At 39.9% G+C, this 23524-nt stretch overlaps 1 protein-coding gene across 4 annotated transcripts in view; it reads left to right on the top strand.

The window, feature by feature from the left end:
* Window positions 1-23524, top strand: part of daam1a (dishevelled associated activator of morphogenesis 1a) — a 354302-nt gene that overhangs the window by 74753 nt on the left and 256025 nt on the right. For 2 of the 4 annotated variants that reach the window (XM_028821963.2, XM_028821961.2), the window contains exon 1: window positions 9791-10016. The exons of the other annotated variants lie outside the window; for them this stretch is intronic. The gene's annotated coding sequence lies outside the window, so the exon portion shown is untranslated. Of the gene's footprint in view, window positions 1-9790; window positions 10017-23524 lie in introns of those variants that run through there. 4 annotated transcript variants of the gene reach the window in all.

Here is a 23524-nt window from a genome sequence, read left to right as displayed (position 1 = left end):
CAGGCGGATCGGTGCGGCATCCGCAGTAATGCGGGCGTTGCATCGGTCTGTCGTGGTGAAAAAGGAGCTGAGCCGTAAGGCAAAGCTCTCAATTTACCAGTCGATCTATGTTCCTACCCTCACCTATGGTCATGAGCTATGGATAGTGACCGACAGAACGAAATCACGAATACAAGCGGCCGAAATGAGTTTCCTCCACAGGGTGTCTGGGCTCTCCCTTAAAGATAGGGTGAGAAGCTCAGTCATCCGGGAGGGGCTCAGTGTAGAGCCGCTGCTCCTCTGCATCGAGACGAGTCAGATGAGGTGGCTCGGGCATCTGATGAGGATGCCTCTTGGATGCCTCCCTGGTGAGGTGTTCTGGGCACGTCCAACCAGGAGGAGGCCCCGGGGAAGACCCAGGACACGCTGGAGGGACTATGTCTCCCGGCTGGCCTGGGAACGCCTTGGGATTCTCCCAGAAGAGCTAGAATAAGTGGCTGGGGAGAGGGAAGTCTGGGCATCTCTGCTCAAGCTTCTGCCCCCGCAACCCGACCTCAGATAAACGGAAGAGGATGGATGGATGGCATTTGCATCCTCTTTTTTCTGTTCTTATTCTAAGATGTTAATAAGTAAAAATACATTAATACATACTAGAGTGCTCCGCCCCCTGCTCGCTTCGCTTGCCAACCCCTGTGTTTGTTTAATCGGATATACATTTTTAAAAGCTTTTTTTCTTCTTCTTTGGAATCGTTGCTTTAACTGTTGCGGGACCACAGAATCTCATAGCGTATGGTCCATAATTGTGTAAGTGCTGTATTCCGCCCTCCATCAATCGGACCTAACAGTGACTTAAAACAAAAAAGGCTTCAACTTGGCTGGGACGCTACAATACTTTCGAATTTTACTGCTTTCATATTCTGTACCTTTCTCTGCATGTTTATCGCGCCATCGTTTGTTTGAGCCTTTATAATTCCACTGCTTTCATAATCTTTTATCTGCCTTTTTTCTCTCCCAAAGGTCTCTTTTCTCCGCACTGCTCTTTCTTCTTTGCTGAGAGCACAGGATCTGTGTGTGCTACCGCTGGCTGTGCTCTTATTTGATAAGAAGGGCGTGTCTTTCAAGAATCTCATGTTCCATGTCCCTGCGAGACGTGCTCTGGGACAATCTCTTGGCACCAAGTGTCATGTTTACGGTCCCCGCGAGACGCTCCGTGGCCAGTCTTTTTTTGTCTCACATGTCTTTTAAATGTCTTCTGAGAACTTCCGAGAAGATCACGTATTGTTGCCCTGGAAATTTCCTTTCCAGGATTTTTTTTTATACTGTATATAGAGAGAAATAGTTTTTTGGTTTCAAAACAGTCCCCGTGCTGATATTACTAGATAATGGTTGACCTCTTTTGTAAGTTGCTTTGGATAAAAGAGCCTGCTATGTGAATAAATGTTTGAAATGTTAGTAAATGTAACTGTATAGAAAATGGACATTAAAGTTCTTTTTTTCAGAATCATAAAAAGTAGTGCTTAAACTGAAACTCGAAAGTATTAGTTGTATTTTAAAAAATCCAGCTTTTGTGCACAGTGTATACTGTATATGTTGCTGTGTCAGTAATTAAAACGTATTTCTTTGCTTTTTGAACATTTTGTGCATGAAGGGCTGCAGAGTGATTGCCTGACTCATCACAAAAAGAATAAACATTCGAATGATGCATGTTAACACAATGGTTAGCTAGAATAAATAAAGAGCAAAATGTTTATTTTCACCTCATACATTGTATAAATTACCATATTTTTCATAAAGTTTTTAAAAATAGAGCCTACACATTTAGTATAAACGTTTGCTACGGATGTCAAACACGCTGATGGAAAGCTATAAGCATGTCCTTTTAAAGTTATGTCTCTGTGCCTGTGGAAAAGAATCTTCATCTGTTTGGAGTTCATGCTGTACAGCTACTTGCAGGGCTGCATGCTTTATCATTTATTCTTTAATTTTTTTTATCACATGTTTAATAAAATTAAAATATCATATACAAAAATGGATGAATAACACCATTTTTGAGAAAAATGAAAACCAACAAAATGAACCCAGCCCTCTAAAGAAATCGATCGGGTAAGACTGAGGCGGCCATTATTTATTCTTTTATAGCTGTATATTAGAATCAAGAATTTTCTGTTTCTTTTTGTTGCTAATTGAAATGTATATTAATATTATTGAAATGCAATACATATGCAAGTGGGACTTTTCATTTTGGCATGGCTTTGTTGTGTCACAATTTTTGTATTACATGTTCTTAGATTGCATGTCATGACTTAAAGCAAAGCAGACATACTGCATTTTGCTTAGAGGAGGAGGAGGAGGAGGAGGAGGTTAGGAGCATGCGCTGATACAGGCAACTCTATATGCATATTGCACCTTGATTTGTGACCACACTTTAATTGTGTCAAAACTAAAAGTAATTAAATGACCAATCAGCATCAGAAAGTGTGGATATGGGGCGTCAGCAGTGGGGAAAGGCGTTCCACTTACAAACGTTTCTGGATTCTGGTGGCAAGCATAAGTTTAGTCATTATGGACTATGGAGCTGTTAACTGAAATGGCGAGAAGTGTGTTTTAGATCTCGCTGAGAAAAAGTTTACTCTTACATAAAGTTGTTTTCTCTTTATGCATGTGAAACAAAGCAGTGTGGTTAAATTTTTGAGGTGCGAGGTTTTAACGATTTTAACTAAATACTGAATACAGTGAAACATTTGTTAATATCACAGAGCTTGGTTTCTTCGTAGCTTTTTATCCATGTCCTCTGCGATAAACCCACTATATAGTTTTTTTTTCCTCTTTTTGACATGCAAAAGAATGAACTCGTCATTTAGATTGCCAGCATTCACCCATTCAATGAGACGGTGAATCTCCTGCCTTATCACCTCCATGTTCACCTACTTTCCAAGTACAACACACTTGTAACTGGAACACCTCCTTCTCCAACTGTTGATGCCCCTTGCCTGACATTTTGACACTGATTGGCTATTTGATTACATTTAGTGTTGGCACGATTTAAAGCATGGTCTCGAATCAAAATGCAATACGCACAGAACTGCCTCTAAGTGAAATACCAAATGTTGGCTTAGCTTTTAGTTATGACACGTGATCTGTAGACATAAATTAAAATCTGGTACTGTTTTGTATTGCATTTTAAACTGACACCAAAATTGTGTGCTGGAGTGAAAAGCAATTGATTATGACACAATAAAACTGTTCCAAAAATAAATGCACCACTTTCATATGTACTGCATTTCAACATAGTTAACAAATTGGATTGCATTTAATAGATAGATAGATACTTTATTAATCCCCAGGGGAAATTCACATACTCCAGCAGCAGCATATTGATAAGGAAACAATATTAAATTAAAAAGTAATAACAATGCAGGTATACAGACAGACAATATCTTTGTATAATGTTAACGTTTACCCCCCCGGGTGGAATTGAAGAGTCGCGTAGTGTGGGGGAGGAACGATCGCCTCAGTCTGTCAGTGGAGCAGGACGGTGACAGCAGTCTGTCGCTGAAGCTGCTCCTCTGTCTGGAGATGATCCTGTTCAGTGCATGCAGTGGATTCTCTATGATTGACAGAAGCCTGCTCAGTGCCCATCGCTCTGCCACGGATGTCAAACTGTCCAGCTCCATGCCTACAATAGATGTTGGCATAATAATAATGTTAAAATAAAAATAATGTTGGCACGAATAATCTTCTGTAGTATATAGCAGCTCTCTTTTTGGTTTAATGTTTTCACAGAAACTGAAGCTTGGTTAAGGTTATCAAGACATGCCATGCATGTGCACAATTGCTTTTTGGTAAAGTAATTGTTTTAATATGTTTTACATAGCAGAACATCATTTTATGTAGTGAATGCAGTGTGTCTAAAAAGCCACCTGCATTTCTTTAACAGTACAGAGAGCTTGGTTTTATGCATACCCATTAATGTGTACAGTAAGTATACAGTATATCACAGTGTTGTCCGCAATAAGCAGTAATGCCAGTTTGTTCGCAGCACAGGCCCTGAGGGTATGGCAAGAGGCAGCTATTGGAGATTGTATTGCTTGTCATACCACCAGAGTTAGAGCAGAACACGGTTTCAAAAACATGTTAGCCAGATGAAATCTAAGCATGGGAGGATACAAGTGATGAGTAGGGGAGGTGTGCATTTCATTCTTTCTTGTCTAATTGCACACAGAAATGAGTGTTGAAGGTTGAAAATACAGGAGGAGCTTGTCTTGTGCGCTCTCTCTCATGCCACCATATGCAGCCATGAATATGAGAGATAGAGAGAGAGAGATAAAAAGAAGCAGAAGCATACCATTGTTATTTGAATGACAGAGTACTTTGTCGAGTGTGGCAGAATTAAGAGCATTTGGAAGAATGTTGATTCTTCTTGTGATACTGAGGATGAGGCAGAGTGTCTCCTGCTTTTCTTATACCGCTGCGCCCCTTAGTAGGTGTTTGGAAGAGAGAGAGTACAGGAGGTGCATGCGTCACTCTCTCAGCTTGTGTGGCGATATAAAAAAAAAAAATGCATATAACAGTGATTTTTAATAGTTTTTTTTTATTTATAAATGTAGCACCTTGAGCATGGGAATAATAATTATTATTATTAATAATAAATAATAATAATAATTTTTTGCATTTATATAGTGCTTTTCTCACTACTCAAAGTGCTTAGCAATTGTAGGTTAAGGGCCTTGCTCAAGGGCCCAACAGAACAGAGTCCCTTCTGGCATTTTACGGGATTCAAACTGGCAACCGTCTGATTGCCAGTGCAGATCCCTAGCCTCAGAGCCACCACTCCGCCTATTATTACCTTCACAAGTTGAATCTCTGTACGTTTTGGTTGCACATAAGCAGGGGTTCTTTTGTGTATATTTTTATATGCCAATTTCGTTAACTCCATCAGAAATTTTCATCAGTGCTCACTAATCTTGCTAGTTAAAACCCTAACCCTAACCCTAATCATATATTTACATTTTAGCACAGAGCTATTTAAAACTTGATAAGAGTTGTCATCTAAATGTATGAATGTGAATGTCAATTATAGAAGAAATGTATGTTGGTTTGAATATTTTGTATTGTGGGTTAAAAACCTTAGTGGCTGCATGTGTGTTACTCAGGTACATGAGACTAGCAAGAAGGCCAATACTGCAGTGTTTTCATCATGAATCATTAATAATTTCATAGTGAGTTATTGATTAAACTTTTAGTCAGACTTTTGATTAAAATGTGTGAAAGATAGAGCACTTCTCAATGTTGATAAAACGCCTGTGGTGATTAACCAAACATACCATTTTTTTTCTTTTGTGATCACAGCCTCATTAGAAAGACACACAGCTCCAGGTCTCCATTAGGATGGAGTCGAGATGCAATGGAGTGTTTCACAGAGGCCAGTGTTTCAAAAAAGGCCATTACCTAACCTTGCCTTCCAGACTGTCTCTGCCAGCTCACAGGGCCATAATGCAGAAGAGTATCCCATATTTTTAAAAAAGCCATGTGCCATGTGTGCCAGGCAGAGTGGTGGCTCTGAGGCTAGGGATCTGCACTAACAATCGGAAGGTTGCTGGTTCGAATCCCGTAAATGCCAATAGGGACTCTGCTCTGTTGGACCCTTGAGCAAGGCCCTTAACCTGCAATTGCTGAGCGCTTTGAGTAGTGAGAAAAGCGCTATATAAATACAAAGAATTATTATTATTATTATTATTAAGTTGTCTTCTCCAGTTCACAGTTTAAGTGGCAGCATGGTTTGGTGGAGCTCAGTAGGTTATTTAAAATTTAAAAGGGCAGCTCTTTCTCACTGGACAGAACCCCAGTTTATTTAATTGATGACATGATAAATTCCTAGTTAGCTGGCAAACTGTGGAATCTAGAATAATGCAAAGTTGAGTAGACATCCAGTTGAGCTTGACATATTCTTACTATATTCAAAATACTGATATTAATGTGACAGTCTTAACTCTTGCCTCTTGTTTCTATTGGATGTCAGGTTCAATGGAAGCTGCCATACTGTGATGTATCTAATTCAGTGTAATCAGCTAAATGTTCTAAAAACTTGCCTGTTGACTCAAAACATCAAATGTTCTTAAACGTAAACTTGTCTGACGCAATTGAAATTTTACAGTACAAGCGAGTGGAAGTTCCCATATGGTATCAACGTTTTATTTAAAGCAATGTAATCACAACATGCCTAGCTATAGGATCCCTGCTACTCGTAATGTTAATGTTTCACTGGTTCTTACTATTAATTTGCCCAGCCTGGAGACACTAGCACATGCATATTGTATACTAGTGTGTATACACAAATATATTCTTTGTGTGTGTGTGTGTATATTATAAGGAATCATCACATGGGTGTGGCTATCCATTGCTGGTTGCTGTCTTGACACTTCTTTTTATCGGGGTGATAGATATGAAGTATGGTAAGTAAGGAAATTCACATGCAAATTGTTTTGACTGCTAATTTTGTTAAGGTCATCAGCACTGTCATAATTGCTCTCTTTTTGGTTGCACATGTAGATTGAGGCATCCTGTTTAACTTCTAATTGGAGCTTTGATTGCTGGCATTTTCACGTAATTATAGTTCTTCAGTGTGTTGTTAGTAGCTGCAGTTATTTGGCCCACATGCATTTCTTCACACATTTTGTTTGATCAATCATTTTGTCTTGTATTTAACTGTAGTAGATATTGAGCTGAACCACTGTAAGTGGATATTTTCATAATAGTTTTACAGTCATCTGAATGTTTACAACTTGTTTATTTGATTTCCAAAATCGAGGAAGTATTGTCTGTTGTATTCCTAATGACAAAAGTAAGAGGAAGGATGATAACGCTATCTTTGAAGAGTGGTTTATGTAATTAAACCACATGACTATCAAAGCATGCCATTCTAAATCGGACTTCCTTCACGTACAGTCACATACAAATTTTCTCTCAATCTCCAGGGAAAAAGTGTTTTGCAATGCTTGGCAGAATTTAACTCATTATAGAGAAACCCCTGTTGCCTTGTGTCTGGCAGCTAGTCGGTTTACCCCAGGAAAACCACCATTGATGATAGAAACACTCCTTACCTATGTATGTAGAAGCACTGGCCCACTTCTGCTGAATTGCTGCCACCCCTTAATGCCACAAAGAGTATTTTATCATTATATGGATTTTCTCTTGATCCTCCAGTTTCATCAAATGTTCCAAAATTACGTGTGATGACTTCTATATCTATCTGTACATACATAAATACTTTCTTGAACCTCTTAATCCATTAGGAACATAACTGAACAGGGTGTTAGTCCTTTGCAGGGCACCCACACTCATTTACACTAAAATCTGTTCAGAGTTGTCAGTTAACCAAATTATAGATCATCAAATTTGAAGAAAATACTCTGAGCTGATTGTGCACGCATCATTTAAACCAGCAGTTGACTACCAAGTACGTTTTGGAATTGGAATGCTGCCATAGTGTTTGGCTTGATGGATCTGTTATCTATTCTACTGTATATACTACACTCTGCAGTAGCAAGAGCTCCTTCACCTGTGGAACTTTCTTTGGCTTTAGTTTTTAAAGGAATTCTCCACCAAAGAATTAAATATTTGTAGATGTTACTTACCCCATATACTTTGTAGTCATGGCTGAGAAAAAATTTGAATCTCATGTTTTTCATGCAGAATGGAGAGAAAGAAGTTTATGACATACCAGAAGAGCGAACTGACCAGTGGTGTACAACGGCTAACAAAGTAAAAAATGTCCATGGAAAAATCTCATGTTACCCGTGTTGCACAATCCATATGTCTGTTAATAATAATTCTTTGCATTTATATAGCGCTTTTCTCAAAGCGCTCAGCAATTGCAGGTCAAGGGCCCAACAGAGCAGAGTCACTATTGGCATTTACGGGATTCGAACCAGCAACCTTCCGATTGCCAGTGCAGATCCCTAGCCTCAGAGCCACCACTCCGCCTTGTTATCCAGTCACTTGCCCAAAACATACAAAACAAATGCTTTTTTTGCTAAAATATTGTTAAATGGTTTCTTCCGGAAGTACACATAAACAGAAAAGACATATGAGAAAGACTTTTTGAATTGCAGACAGGACTACAGATCAACAAATGATGGGGAGTGGTAGGGCTTAAAGTTAAAAGGTCAAACTCTGGCATCTTTAGTTTATGTATGTGCTGAGAATCGCAGAAATAACATTTTATCAATACTTTACCAACTAAAGCATTCATTTTGAGGAGGTGAATGGATAACAGACATGTCAATTATGCGACATGCGTAACATGACATTACAGTAATCCCTCGCTACTTCGCGGTTCACTTTTTCGCGGATTCACGACTTCGCGGATTTTATATGTAAGCATATCTAAATACATAACGCGGATTTTCCGCTGCTTCGCGGGTTTCTGCGGACAATGGGTCTTTTTACTTGCTTCCTCAGTTGGTTTGCCCAGTTGATTTCATACAAGAGATGCTATTGGCGGATGGCTGAGAAGCTACCCAATCAGAGCACGCAGTTAAGTTCCTGTGTGCTGCTGATTGGCTCAGCAACGGAGTGTTGCATTAAACAGGAAGTCTCATCTCACTCATTCATCATTAACGTGCTAATGCTTCAGGGGCCGTGTCCAAGCACCAACAGAAGATGCAAATGATTGCAGAAAAGGTAAAAGTTTTGGATATGTTGAAGGAAAGGAACAGCTACACTGCTGCAGGACATCGATTCTTTTTATTTAAAAAGGAGGAAAAGCATATAAGATCTACGGCCGCAGTGTCCTTTAACCAGGGTGCAAAACGAGTTGCAATTGGATGTGATAAGGCAGTAGTCTGGATGGAATCTGCTTTAGGAATCATTGCAACAAGGTCGACGACGTCATGACCGCCTACAAGCTGCTACGTGTACTTCGCTATACAGTAAGTGTAAACTTATCTACCGATTTCATATTGCTTAGCAGTTGTCCCTGTTTTTAATAGAGTAAAGGTTGGGTTGTAAACAATACAGAGAGGGTTTAAAAACGTCCAAATACACGTGAAATAATTAAATAAATATGGTGTCCCTACTTCGCGGAAATTCAGTTATCGCGGTCGGCCTTGGAACCTATCTCCCGCGATAAGTGAGGGATTACTGTATTTTTCCTTTTTCCAATGGACTATTTTTCATATTATTTGCTTTTGTACAGCGCTGATCACTGTTGACTTCTGTTACGTCATAAACTGGTTTCCCTCCATTCTGCATTTAGACATCCAATTTAAAAGTATTTCTTGGCCATCACAACAGAGTACATGGGGTAGGAAACGTATGCAATTTTTGGGTGGAATTTTCCTGTAAAGACTAGCATTTTCTGTTTATGTGAAAAGTCACTTCAAAATTATGGGTAATGTTTTCTTTTAAAGATGTACGCACTGTTTTATCTCATTTTCTTTACATAGCCTTGTCTTTTTCTTGTCTTGTGCACTGTGACTGACCTGCTGTCCTTTTTCATTTTTGTTTACAGTCTTAATAAATGTGGTGCTCATTGTTGGATCTTCATGTTGCACAGAAAATGTGCCTTCCATACATTCACTCTGACAGGTTTTTTCTTTTTCTTATGTGGGCAATTCTAACTTGACAACAAAAAGGAGAGAGCGAGAGAGCGAGCGAGCGAATGAGAGAGCACAAGCATAAGCATTCATTTTGGGTGGGGAAAACTAGAGGGCGACGGCAAAGGTTTGACAACATCCTATCAGAGTCAGGGTGTTGAAAATGGGTGTAGCCGCGAGGTAGTGACAGGCGTCTGCAAAAACATCTGTGGCATTGCTTTTGACTTTCCAGTCAGGGAAGGAGATGGCTTTTTGGGTTTAATGTAAACTAGGAAATGGCCGCGGACTAACTGTATGCTCCAGGCACAAGGGGATTTGTTTGTGTTTCATGCTGCCTTGACAAACTTGCATGAAAGGATATGGGAGACCTGGAAAAGCCGGTCTGCGATAATGCGCTGCAGCTGACTTTTGCCTTGAATTCCTCAGCACTCTTGGGCTCAGGTAACAGAAACAAACACAAGCAGTTGCCTTTTTTTAATTTTCAGAATGTAGTTCATTTTCTGGACAGTATAAAGGAAGCTTAAATGGGAGGGTATTGAACCATTTTGTATATGTGTAATTAGATATCCGTGTACAGTGACGGTTATACACAAGTACAATTACTGTATATATTTTTATAAAATGAATTGAACCATGCATGTTTAAGTACCTCAAGGTTTCAGCTTAATATAAACACTAATTCATTTATTTGTATTTAAACATGCTGTACATGTTCGAATGTATGCATCTCATATAGGACAAAAACTGGTTCATTACAAAACAAAAGGCACCCAGGGTTTTTTTTTTTTTTTTTTTTTTTTAATTAATTAGTTTGGAAAGAGAGCTTGGATTTATTAATTTATTTTTCTTACTTCAAGATCTATTTTGATACCAAAATACAGTTTATTTCTTTTTAAATCCGCATTTACTTTATTCCTTTTCCTGTAAAAGTGATTTTTTTTCCTGCTTGCTAATTTAACATATTTAAAGTTACACCACCACTGCTTAAAAGGTGTACTGTTTGATGGCTAGTCCCATATATATTACAAGCTCAGTGTAATAAGGGATGCTTTTAATTAGGTAAAGTTATTGTGCTCAAAATAGAGGAAAATGCTCTCATGCTTTACGGATGCAGTTTAGTAGTTTGTGATTCAAGTAACAACTAACTTTTAAGGGTTTTCTGGTGAATGTAAGTCTTATTATTCGTCTGTTGTCTGCATGACTGTAATGCTAAAAGGTAGCAGTGTCCCGTCTTGGAATATTTTGGCCTGGACTTCTTTGCCTAAGAGTTACGATGCATATTTAGAACAGTTTTCAGATTACATTAGTGCACTGTAAGAAGCAGCTGTCCAGTTCACATAGTTGAATATGCTTTTGAACAGTCATAGTCTTTAAAACCAAATTTAAGGCAGCATATGAATTAGAGTTTCAAGTCCATTAGACACTAAAGTCAACGCAACTGCTTATTAGCTATATATGTCAGAACAATCACTTACGGCAACCTGTCTCTTTACATAAAAGGCTGGGCATTTCTGCTTTGCTAAACGTACAGTCATTCTGCACCGATCATGTTTTTTCAAGCATAGTAGGAGTCATCACAAGCTAGGTAAAGAAAACTACCGGCAAGAAAAACATAACTGAGTCAGTCTGTAGCAATTTGAAGTGGGAGCCTGAGTTCTAGGACCACTTAACAGCAAGAGTCCTCCCCAGCCATGTGCCTGAGAGACTGTTTTTGACGTCATGAACAGATAAGTCTGTGGCACATCTCGAAAGGAATAAACAGTTCAGGCAAACAAAAACACTACTGTCAGGGTCTGAGGGAGTTGTTTTGTCTTAATGATCTAAGCAGAGACCATGCGATGAGCTGCAAGTGAACATCATGTGCTCCCTTTCGAGTGAAATTAATTAGACAAAGTGCGTTCTTGTACTTTTTTGGGTTTCTTTCCTGTGGTGTGCTTGACCTTTGTGAATGATTTGTATTTATATCTTTAAACCTGGTGGCGTGTGCTTAAAAACAGAGTAGTGGTATCATTCTGGTTAGATAATTTCATTTGCTGATAGATAGATAGATAGATAGATAGATAGATAGATAGATAGATAGATAGATAGATAGATAGATAGATAGATACTTTATTAATCCCAAGGGGAAATTCACAAAATAATAACGTTATAAAAGTAAAAGTGTCCAGGGAACGAATCCACATAAAAGAAAGTGATAGGAGTGATCAATAAAAAATAAATAAAAAATAATAAAAAAAGCAGAAAAAAGGTAGAAATATAAAGTCGTACACGGAGCTGCTGAAAAGGCTGCCACTCTTATCGGCGGCGCCTGAGTCATATGATAGGGCTGGTGAATACATTATTTTCCCCATGTAGTACTAGAAATGGCAATTTGGTTTTTATTGTCTTAACATTGTGTGTGTTTGTTTATATATGTAAGAGAGTGGGTTCTGAATTTAGAATTTGTTTTGTTTTATTCCCCATGCTCCTGGGTTAGGCTGCAGGCCTCTAGTGAACTGGATTAAGTAGTCTTGAGAATGTTTGAATCTGTCTGTCTGTGTATATTATACACAAGTGTGTGTGTTATATATAAAATATGGTGTGTCTGTATGTACTGTATATTTTATGTGTATACATTTGCCTAATGTGCTACTGGAAGAAATAGGATATTTGAAATGGTTTCTTACAAAGTAAGCAGTTAAAAGCAAATGAGTTGCAAATAAGTGCAGTAAGATAACATTGACTAATATGCCAGTTGTTGTTCTTCATACTTTTTCAGTAAAAAAAATATTTGCCAGCTGAGTTTTCAATTAGGAGATGCAAGTTAAAAGGTCTTAAAATAAAAAAAATCTCGAGTGCTACATTCTGGTTGGGTGACAAACATGCTTTTTTGACTTGCATAGGATTACCAGCCGTTAAAGGACACAGTGACTAAAGATTGGTGGATGCTGCACTTTAACAACTGAAAATGTGTCCAGTCTACAACCTTTGAAGATTACAATGAAAGTGTTACGATGTAAGCAGTGATAGAAAAAGTGGCCATTTGAACCATGGGAGAGATTTAAATGAACTTATTGATAGTTATGGCTTCTACACTGTATAGCATATCGTTTTTTTTTCTGTTAGTGTTATTTCAGAAAGGAACATCAATTTCTTCTATTTGAAGCCTGAAAGCTATGAGGATTGATTTAGAACATCTGTGTTGGGTAGAATGCCCGGTCCTCCTGGCCATCCGACCGTACCCTTTTCTTTGTTGCATACTGTGCAATATTGTCACCTAATCTTGTTTGTTTATGTTTTATATTCCTTTTTATTCATTTTATAAAGCACTTTGAGCTACGTTGTTTGTTTGAAAACATGCTATATAAATAAAGATTGTTGCTGTTGATCAGGGAAGTAAAAAATGTCTAGTGTTAGAACTCCAGTTGTGCAGTGTGCACATACTATAGCTGCCAGCCACCTACAGTTGTGCTTGAAAGTTTGTGAACCCTTTAGAATTTTCTATATTTCTGCATAAATAGGACCTAAAACATCATCAGATTTTCACTCAAGTCCTAAAAGTAGATAAAGAGAAACCAGTTAAACAAATGAGACAAAAATATTATACTTGGTCATTTATTTATTAAGGAAAATGATCGAATATTACATATTTGTGAGTGGCAAAAGTATGTGAACCTCTAGGATTAGCAGTTAGTTTGAAGGTGAAATTCGAGTCTGGTGTTTTCAATCAATGGGATGGCAATCAGGTGTGAGTGGTCACCCTGTGTTATTTAAAGAACAGGGATCTATCAAAGTCTGCTCTTCACAACACGTGTTTGTGGAAGTGTATCATGGCACGAACAAAGGAGATTTCTGAGGACCTCAGAAAAAGAGTTGTTGATGCTCATCAGGCTGGGAAAGGTTACAAAACCATCTCTAAAGAGTTTGGACTCCACCAATCCACAGTCAGACAGATTGTGTACAAATGGAGGAAATACAAGACCATTGTTACCCTCCCCAGGAGTGGCTGACCAACAAAGATCACTCCAAGAGCAAGGCGTGTAATAGTCAGCGAGGTCACAAAGGACCCCAGGGTAACTTCTAAGCAACTGAAGGCCTCTCTGACATTGGCTAATGTTGATGTTCATGAGTCCACCATCAGGAGAACACTGAACAACAATGGTGTGCATGGCAGGGTTGCAAGGAGAAAGCCACTGCTCTCCAAAAAAAACATTGCTGCCCGTCTGCAGTTTGCTAAAGATCACGTGGACAAACCAGAAGGCTATTGGAAGAATGTTTTGTGGACGGATGAGACCAAAATAGAACTTTTTGGTTTAAATGAAAAGCGTTATGTTTGGAGAAAGGAAAACACTGCATTCCAGCATAAGAACCTTATCCCATTTGTGAAACGTGGTGGTAGTATCATGGTTTGGGGCCTGTTTTGCTGCATCTGGGCCAGGACGGTTGCCTTCATTGATGGAACAATGAATTCTGAATTATATCAGAGAATTCTAAAGGAAAATGTCAGGACATCTGTCTATGAACTGAATCTCAAGAGAAGGTGGGTCATGCAGCAAGACGACCCTAAGCACACAAGTCGTTCTACCAAAGAATGGTTAAAGAAGAATAAAGTTAATTATTTGGAATGGCCAAGTCAAAGTCCTGACCTTAATCCAATCGAAATGTTGTGGAAGGACCTGATGCGAGCAGTTAATGTGAGGAAACCCACCAACATCCCAGAGTTGAAGCTGTTCTGTATGGAGGAATGAGCTAAAATTCCTCCAAGTCGGTGTGCAGGACTGATCAACAGTTACCGGAAACGTTTAGTTGCAGTTATTGCTGCAGAGGGGGGTCACACCAGATACTGAAAGCAATGGTTCACATACATTTGCCACTCACAAATATGTAATATTCGATCGTTTTCTTCAATAAAATGACCAAGTATAATATTTTTGTCTCATTTGTTTAACTGGTTTCTCTTTATCTACTTTTAGGACTTGAGTGAAAATCTGATGATGTTTTAGGTCATATTTATGCAGAAATATAGAAAATTCTATTTTTCTTCCAGTGCAGTATACAGTGGTCAATACTGCCATTATAGGCTCCAGTTCATCTTGACCCTGTAATAGAAAAAGTGGGTTCAGAAAAATAAACAAAAGCAGGTAATATCTTAGTTGGATTTGTTGGAATTTTTGTTTGTACACGAGTAGGATAGAGCCGAGTTTGACACAAGTATAAAGAGCAACATTGTGGAAGATGTTTATGATTGTGTCAAGCTGGAGAAGAGCGGAGATGTTCCTAAACTTTTTGACAAATTTGGAGAGCATAAATTTGGGATTATGGAACTTTATTTTCAGGAAAATAAAGAGAAGAGCAAAGAGGATACTGGTAGGGACCATGTCAAATTAAAAAGGTATTCAGGATTTTAGCCTAATGGGTGTATTTATCCAGGTCCACATCCACAGTATTGTTAAGGCTTAATGATACGATTCTGAATCAGGCCAAGCGCCCCCTCCCCACTGTAATCAATCACGAATCTGAATAGAGTGCTTGATGAAAGGTCTGTTAACATTCCAAAGAAAATCAGTGAGAAGAACTTTAAAGATGCAAATAAATATAATTACTTATTTGTATCATGACAACTTCATGTCTCACTCAAACCTGCAGTCTTCTGGAGATCAGCTGACTAATGAGCAGACAGACAAGCAGTCTGGCCAGCTGTGCTAAAGGAACCTGCATGGTGACTTCACCAGCAAGACTCCAAGTCAAAGGCATGTTTCCAGCACACCTTCTCTGCTCTGAAATAAGATGAGCCTCTAAGAATTACAAATGTTGTTGGCGTTCTGCTGGGGAGGGAGTCATCTTGGACTTCTGGGAAAAAGAGTCCTTATACTTTATTCCCTTGGTACAAGCTAATGGAACACCAGTATTAAAGGATGCAGGAACTTTTATTATGTTAGGCCTCTGATCCTCTCCTTCTTCCTTACTAGATTTGGCACAAATGTCCAGACTGGAAGGTCTAAGAATTGCTGTTCATATTTGGAAGATCCCCATAGCCATGCAGAAATCCATCCATCCATCCATGTTCCAACCCGCTGAATCCGAACACAGGGTTACGGGGGTCTGCTGGAGCCAATCCCAGCCAACACAGGGCACAAGGCAGGGACCCATCCCGGGCAGGGTGCCAACCCACCGCAGGACACCATGCAGAAATGATTTTGTAAAAAATACCTCTTCGTGTTCACCTGAATAACCTCTAACAGTATATTTGTAATACTGAAAAACACTAGGCTCTAATATTAATTAAAGCAATGCAAGTGTAGCATGTTTAAAAGGTTATGTTTCAGGCATACATAAAGGGCATGCTTCAGGTATACATAAAGAGGAACAGACTAAATTATTAAACCATACCATTTTCTAAAATACACATTTAGAAAAGATTTGTCTGTTCTCATTCAACTGAGCATGTGCAGAAAGCAGCAGTTGCTATGCCAACAGTCAGCAGTTGAACCTCTCTATTGATTTATTGCACATAAATATTGAGAATGACTTGACACTGCAGCACTCTTATTGGCAGCGGGAAATTCATTAGAGGCTTAGTTGGAAAAACTCATTACTCATAGCAGCCTCTTGTCCTTGGGGATTAGCGATGGAATGGGCACAAGTGAAATGGAAAAAGCCTAGCAACCAAAAACTGTACGCTCCGTGTAACAAGGTCACAGAATGGATCCTTGCACGAAGCGCCATGGGTTTATGTAGAGAAGGCTGACAATTTGGAACACTGAAGGGACTTTCATTTGGCTGATTATCTGTCAGCACCTCTCTTCTGTGGGCTGCCTAATGGAGCATGGAAACCACAAAAATGGAAGATAGAATTCTCAGGTGGAGTCACTGTTGTGTCTTTCTTTAGTCTGTTAATAGGAAAACTATTCTTTCAACAGTTTATGTATATTAAAAGAGATTAGATATTATATGTTTATATATATTACCTACAACTGGGAGACTGCAGGTGATTAAGCAGGTGCAAAAAATATGGATAGGAAGGTAAATCAGCTTCTTCATCCATCCATAAACTATTTTTGTCCATGTTAGGGCTGGCGCAATGCTAAAACGGTGATATTAAATGTGAAGGAAATATTCTGTACCCTACATTCAGGCTATTGAAGCATGAAGTTTACTGTATTTAGCAATGTGGTTTAGGGACTGAGCCAGTGAACAGATTATAAAAGTTCCAACCCATTCTTCTATTCACTACTAGGGAGCTTCGCTTGCCATCCCCCGGGTTTGGTTAACCAGATATACAATTTAAAAAGATTATTTTCATGGGAATTGTTAGATATGCATTATTTTCAATTTTACTTTAAAACTTCAGTTCAAACAATATTTGGAATTAACTTTTCTTCACGATTGCATTGAATTTTGATTCCGTGTTTGGATTTACATTGTGACATCGCAACGTATAACTGCCCATGAGTGAATATCATTTCTTTCTCTCTAATAGATAAACCGGCTTTTTTGAATGTTTGTCCCTGTGATTTGTTAATTGTCTTTGCAAATCTATTCTAATGGGAAACTGTAAACGTTTTAATATGAATGGCATATCAAGATCTCCTTTTGTGTCTAATGTTATTCGCGGAAGATGTACTACATTACCTTTCTTGTAGCCTGTTAAAATTTTACATGTTAGAATTGTTCGACCAATTTTGAATACAACTAATCTTTTTCCATTGCATAGTCCATCACTCAGACATAAATGACGCAATAACATTACGATACATCCTTCTTTCCACAGTAATTCGGCCGGTGGAAGACTGGACGGTGTTAACGCTTATAGATATTCTTCGGGATATTGTAAATTGATGTTTTCATCTTCCACATGATCACCACCAACTACTCCAGCATAGTCTACTGATATGCATTTAATCAATTTGCCGTGTAACCGATTCACAAATTTCGAGTTAATTTGTTTGACGTCATCATTTCTCTCTGCCATATTTAGATGAATGGGTGATTCTAAACTGGATCTTCGTAAGTGTGTGTGTGTGTGTGTGTGTGTGTGTGTGTGTGTGTGTTCATACGTAAGCCCTTTAATGGATTGGTGTCTGTCCAGGTTAAGTGCTGGAAAGCACCTGATGACTGTGGTCTTATTTGAAAATAGTTGTAAGTAGGTCTTGACTTGAAAGAATCTTATGGTAAAAGTCTCCGTCTCGCGGGACTTCTTTCCAAAAAGTCTCTTCAAAAAGTCATGTCTCATCTCAGGATTAGTCTCCTCTCGTCCCAAGATTTTTTTATTATAATAGAGTTGTGTGCTTCTGACCAAGCGTTTTAGATAGGTAACCTATTATGTAGCACTTGTATAGGACCTTGGGTGGAGTTCACAGTGAAAATGTTTTGTTTTGTACTTGTAATTTTATTGATAAAATCCTTAATCTAAAAGCAGTCCAGTAGTGAAGTGAGGACAGTTTCAACTATCAAAAACAAAACCCAAATAGTATCCAATATATGACAACTCTCTATTTCAGAATGCTACAGGTGTTGATGTTACAAATCCACAAAAGAGTGGCAGATATCTTAACTCTCTCTTTGTCCTTCTCTCTTCAGTCTTCACTGATTGTATTTTGTATGTGGAATGCTTGTCTCCTCTCTGTATGGCAATCTGTTGCACCATGTGGTAACGTTCACACTAAAAAGGACCTTATAAAATTAACAAGATATATTAAAAGCATTTTGGTGTCCTGTTAATACCAAAGGGCTTTGTTTCTTTCATCCATCCCCTAACCTAACTGTTAGACAAGTATATAAATCACAGTTGTTTGCCAAAGCCAATTGCTGGTTTATGAACCCTGAGAGTCTGGTATGCTGGGTTGGTCAGAAATAAATCTTGTTGTTGTTTGAAGGCATCTTGGTTTTACACCCACAGTTCAATCTGCTTTTGTGACTGTGACATGTCAAAAAGACCCATGAGAGCTAAGAAACTCCCAAGTATTTACACAGGGCGCACACACAAATGGGGGTATTGAAGTACATATAAACCAGAAGAAGAAAAATTAGTATGTCTCTAACAAAACACGTCAATGAATTTTTTGGCTTTTTGTCACTGTTATTGATGAGCCCAGTCCAAAAGCACTTTCTTCTAGTTTACATTCACAAAATTGCCACTTGTACTTTTAAATTGGTACTTTAATTAATGTGTGCCTTGCAGAAGCTTCTAAAAGATCAAGTTTTTCTTTCTGTGTGTAGAAGAAGATGGTGTGTCTTCGTGTTTAGTGTAAATTGTAAGAGGAGTCTTATCAAAACAAAATTCATTATTTCGCAAAATAGTAATGATGAAGATTGCCTTTTATCAATAGAAGTAAGGTGAATATTTGCTATTTAATTAATTGCAATGGTAATAATTTATTTGGCGTGTATGCAACATTTCCAAAGTAGTAAACAACATACAGTAACAAAATAGTATTGGTTAAATTAAATTCAGTAGTACAACATTTTATTTCTGAAGAATTTTACCCACATGTCAAACTGTTTTAACAACTTCAGAAGGGAGCAGTAGAGGCAAAAGTGCAAAATCCAGAAAAGAAAGCCAGTAAGTAACTCTGAACGGAAGTCCTCAATAAAAAGCTAATATCAAAAGTGTCAGAAACTAAATAAAACCTAAATTCTAAGGTCACACATAAAAATATTAAATAAGAAAACAATCAATGCTACAAAATAGTGAACAAGTAAATACAATATAATGGACACTTTTTTTAGGTAAACCTGTTTGTTAAATAAAGAAATAGCCTGCTCTTCCAAATAGCCAATCATGAATCTCCAAAAAGAAAAGCAAACTGTTACCTGCGTTTGGCAGGAAGTGTCAACCTCAGAATGACTATGCTGGCATCCCAGCAGGGATGGGGTGAGGTTCCTTTCTTGGTGTAATGGAGGGATTGGGGGAGACTATCTCTTTGGACTAGTAGCTCCCCAAAATGTTAGAGGGCAACATCCCTTGGCTAGGATTCCCACATAGACACCCACAGGTCCTGCTGGGACCTATAGTTCTTTGGGGGTGGCCTTGTTGGGTTCTTTGCGGACCACCTGGGGGAGCTGCTGGGATTAGTAGTCCCTACTTTGTGGCGCTACTGGTTGATCCAGAAGTGCTTCCAACTGACTATGTCCTAGCACCAGAAGTAGATAGATAGATAGATACTTTATTAATCCCAAAGGGAAATTCACATACTCCAGCAGCAGCATATTGATAAAAAACAATATTAAATTAAAGAGTAATAAAAATGCAGGTATACAGACAGACAATAACTTTGAATAATGTTAACGTTTACCCCCCTGAGTGGAATTGAAGAGTTGCATAGTGTGGGGGAAGAACGATCTCCTCAGTCTATCAGTGGAGCAGGACGGTGACAGCAGTCTGTCGCTGAAGCTGCTCCTCTGTCTGGAGATGATACTGTTTAGTGGATTCTCTGTGATTGACAGGAGCCTGCTCAGCGCCCGTCGCTCTGTCACGGATGTCAAACTGTCCAGCTCCGTGCCTACAATAGAGCCTGCCTTCCTCACACGTTTGTCCAGACGTGAGGCGTCTCTCTCCTTTATGCTGCCTCCCCAGCACACCACCGCATAGAAGAGGGCGCTCGCCACAACCGTCTGATAGAACATCTGCAGCATCTTATTGCAGATGTTGAAGGATGCCAGCTTTCTAAGGAAGTATAGTCAGCTCTGTCCTTTCTTGCACAGAGCATCAGTATTGGCAGTCCAGTCCAATTTATCATCCAGCTGCAGTCCCAGGTATTTATAGGTCTGCACACAGTCACGTCTGATGATCATGGGGTCCATGAGGGGCCTGTTCCTCCTAAAATCCACCACCAGCTCCTTGGTTTTGCTGGTGTTCAGTTATAGGTGGTTTGAGTCGCACCATTTAACAAAGTCCTTGATTAGGTCCCTATACTCCTCCTCCTGTCCACTCCTGATGCAGCCCACGATAGCAGTGTCGTCAGCGAACTTTTGCACGTGGCAGGACTCCCGAGTTGTATTGGATGTCCGATATATATAGGCTGAAAAGGACCGGAGAACGTACAGTCCCCTGCGGCACTCCTGTGTTGCTGACCGCAATGTCAGACCTGCAGTTCCAAAGACGCACATACTGAGGTCTGTTTGTAAGGTAGTCGATGATCCATGCTACCAGGTATGAATCTACTCCCATCTCTGTCAGCTTGATGCTAAGGAGCAGAGGCTGGATGGTGTTGAAGGCGCTAGAGAAGTCCAGAAACATAATTCTTATAGCACCACTGCCTCTGTCCAAGTGGGAGAGGGATCGGTGTAGCATATAGATGATGGCATCCTCCGCTCCCACCTTCTCCTGGTATGCGAACTGCAGAGGGTCGAGGGTGTGGTGGACCTGTGGTCTCAGGTGGTGAAGCAGCAGCCTCTCCATGGTCTTCATCACATGTGATGTTAGACCGACAGGCCTGAAGTCATTTAGCTCACTAGGACGTGATATCTTTGGGACTGGGGTGATGCATGATGTTTTCCCAAAGTGCTGGGACTGTCCCCTGTTCCAGGCTCAGGTTGAAGATGCACTGTAGAGGACTCCCCAGCTCCAACGCACAGGCCTTCAGCAGTCGTGGCGATACTCCATCTGGACCCACTGCTTTGCTGGCACGGTCTCCGCAGCTCTCTGCTTACCTGGGCTGCTGTAATTGTGGGTGGGGGGAAACTCTCTCCTATGGTGGCATCAGCAGAAGGATGGGTGGAGGGTGCAGTACTCAGAGGTGGGAGTGGGTTAGGGTGGTCAAACCTGTTAAAGAAGTTGTTCATCTGGTTTGCTCTCTCCTCGTCTCTCTCGATGGTGGCACCCCACTTCGAGCTGCAGCCAGTGATGATCTTCATTCCATCCCACCCTTTCTTCATGCTGTTATTTTGCAACCTTCCAGCTTTCTCCTGTACTGCTCCTTCGCTGCCCTGAGCTGGACTCGGAGTACCTTCTGCACGTGCTTGAGCTCATGCTGATCACCGCCTTTAAAAGCCCTTTTCTTCTGGTTCAAAAGGCCCTTGATGTCACTTTTAATCCATGGCTTGTTGTTAGCATAGCAGCGTACTGTTCTTACTGGAACTACAATGTCCATACAGAAGTTGATGTAGTCAGTAGTGCAGTCAACAACCTCCTCAATGTTCTCACTATGTGATCCCTGCAGGATATCCCAGTCCATAGTTTCAAAGCAGTCTCTCAGAGCCTGCTCTGCCTCAGGGGACCACTTCCTGAATGAGCATGTGGTTGTAGGTAGCTCCCTCACTCTTGGTTTCTAGTGAGGCTGAAGCAGAACCAGGTTATGATCTGCTTTCCCAAGCGCAGGCAGTGGGGTGGCACTGTATGCATCTTTAACGTTTGCATACAGTAGGTCAATAGTCCTATTTCCCTGGGTGTTACAATCTACATACTGGGAAAAGGCAGGTAATGTTTTGTCCAGCGTTACATGGTTAAAGTCTCCAGCGATTAGCACAAGCGCCTCGGGGTGCTTTGTTTGTAGTTTAGCAACAGCGGAATGGATGATGTCACTCGCTATCTTCACATCCTCCCGAGGAGGGATGTAAACAATAACAACAATGACGTGTCCAAACTCTCTGGGCAAGTAATAGGGACGCAAACTTACGGCCAATAGTTCGATGTCCCTACGGCAAGTGGAGATTTTAACGTTAACATGTCCAGAGTTGCACCACCTTGTATTCACAGTCTTCCTCCTTTGTGCTTCCCGCAGGTATTTGCGTCTCTGTCCGCTCTAACTGTGCTAAACCTGGGCAGCTCCACGTTAGCATCTGGGATGTTCGTTATTAGCCACGTTTCACAAAAACGCAACAAACTGCATTCTATGTAGGTCCTGACATTTTTCACCAGCGCAGCCAGTTCGTCGATCTCATTTGGTAGTGAGTTCACATTTCCCAGGATCGCAGAAGGCACTGAATCCTTGTAGCGCCACTTTCTCGCTAAACGCTTGGCTTTTATCTTAGCACTGGTTCTGCTGCCACGATACGACCTTCTTACCTTGTCGGGTAAATAGGGAACCACACTGGCACGGGCCTTTGTTCTCAGAGCTTGATGTTGACTACCTGAATAGACGAGTCTCGGCATGTCCAAGTAGTAAGAAGTACTAAAAAGTGTCCAGGGAATGAGTCAACATAAAAGAAAGTGGTAGGAGTGATCAGTGAAATAGAGAAAAATGTAGAAAGACAAAGTCATACACGGAGCTGCTGGAAAGGCTGCCACTTGCGGCGGCGCCTGAGTCAGAAGTACTCTCCTTTGTGGTGGTAGTATAATGGTGTTTTATTACCAATAATACCAATTGAGCACCATCTGAAGGTCACTTATCTAAGTATTTTTGCTGAACATCACCTCAAGCTGATTCCACAAATATGATAGTGTATTTGTTAATTTACTTCAGTGGTCTTCAGAATCCCTACATCTCCATCCAGTAGTGCTGCTACTTTTAAATTATGAGAAATGTTCTTAGCAGGAATCTGTGGCCAAGGAATCTGTGGGATGCTATCAAGTAGGTATGGGACATCATCTGAATATTTCCATCATCATTCTGCCAGTAGAAGGTCCTGTGCAGTTCTAGATGATAGAACTAAAGACCCAAGTGGACACTGGGTGGAGGGTGACCTTGTCAGACTTAGTAATACCAAAATAGAGGGTAAGATAGCACAAGTGAAATGCCTTCACATGTAGGCTGTTTTAAGTTGTTTAATGGAGTGAATGTAATTAGCAGTCAATGGAATGAATCTAGTCAATAAATCTAAAACTTTAAAGATGCTGTTAGGAAGACTGAGAACGATAGAACTGAAGGCTTTTAAAAACCCAATGAAAAATAGATTAGGTTCAGGGTGTGACAAGGTTGTGATTGTCATTGGGGCAGCTTAGGCAGACTAAAGTTTAGTAAGGTTGCTGATGTAGCCCAGTGTCAAGGCCAGATAAAGTTTTACATGACAGATTTTGCATTTAATTGCTG

The sequence above is a fragment of the Erpetoichthys calabaricus genome, chromosome 16 (assembly GCF_900747795.2).
Source record: "Erpetoichthys calabaricus chromosome 16, fErpCal1.3, whole genome shotgun sequence".
Lineage (NCBI taxonomy): Eukaryota > Metazoa > Chordata > Cladistia > Polypteriformes > Polypteridae > Erpetoichthys > Erpetoichthys calabaricus.
The sequence above is the reverse complement of the archived record's forward strand: the minus strand, read 5'-3'. Positions and strand labels throughout refer to the sequence as shown.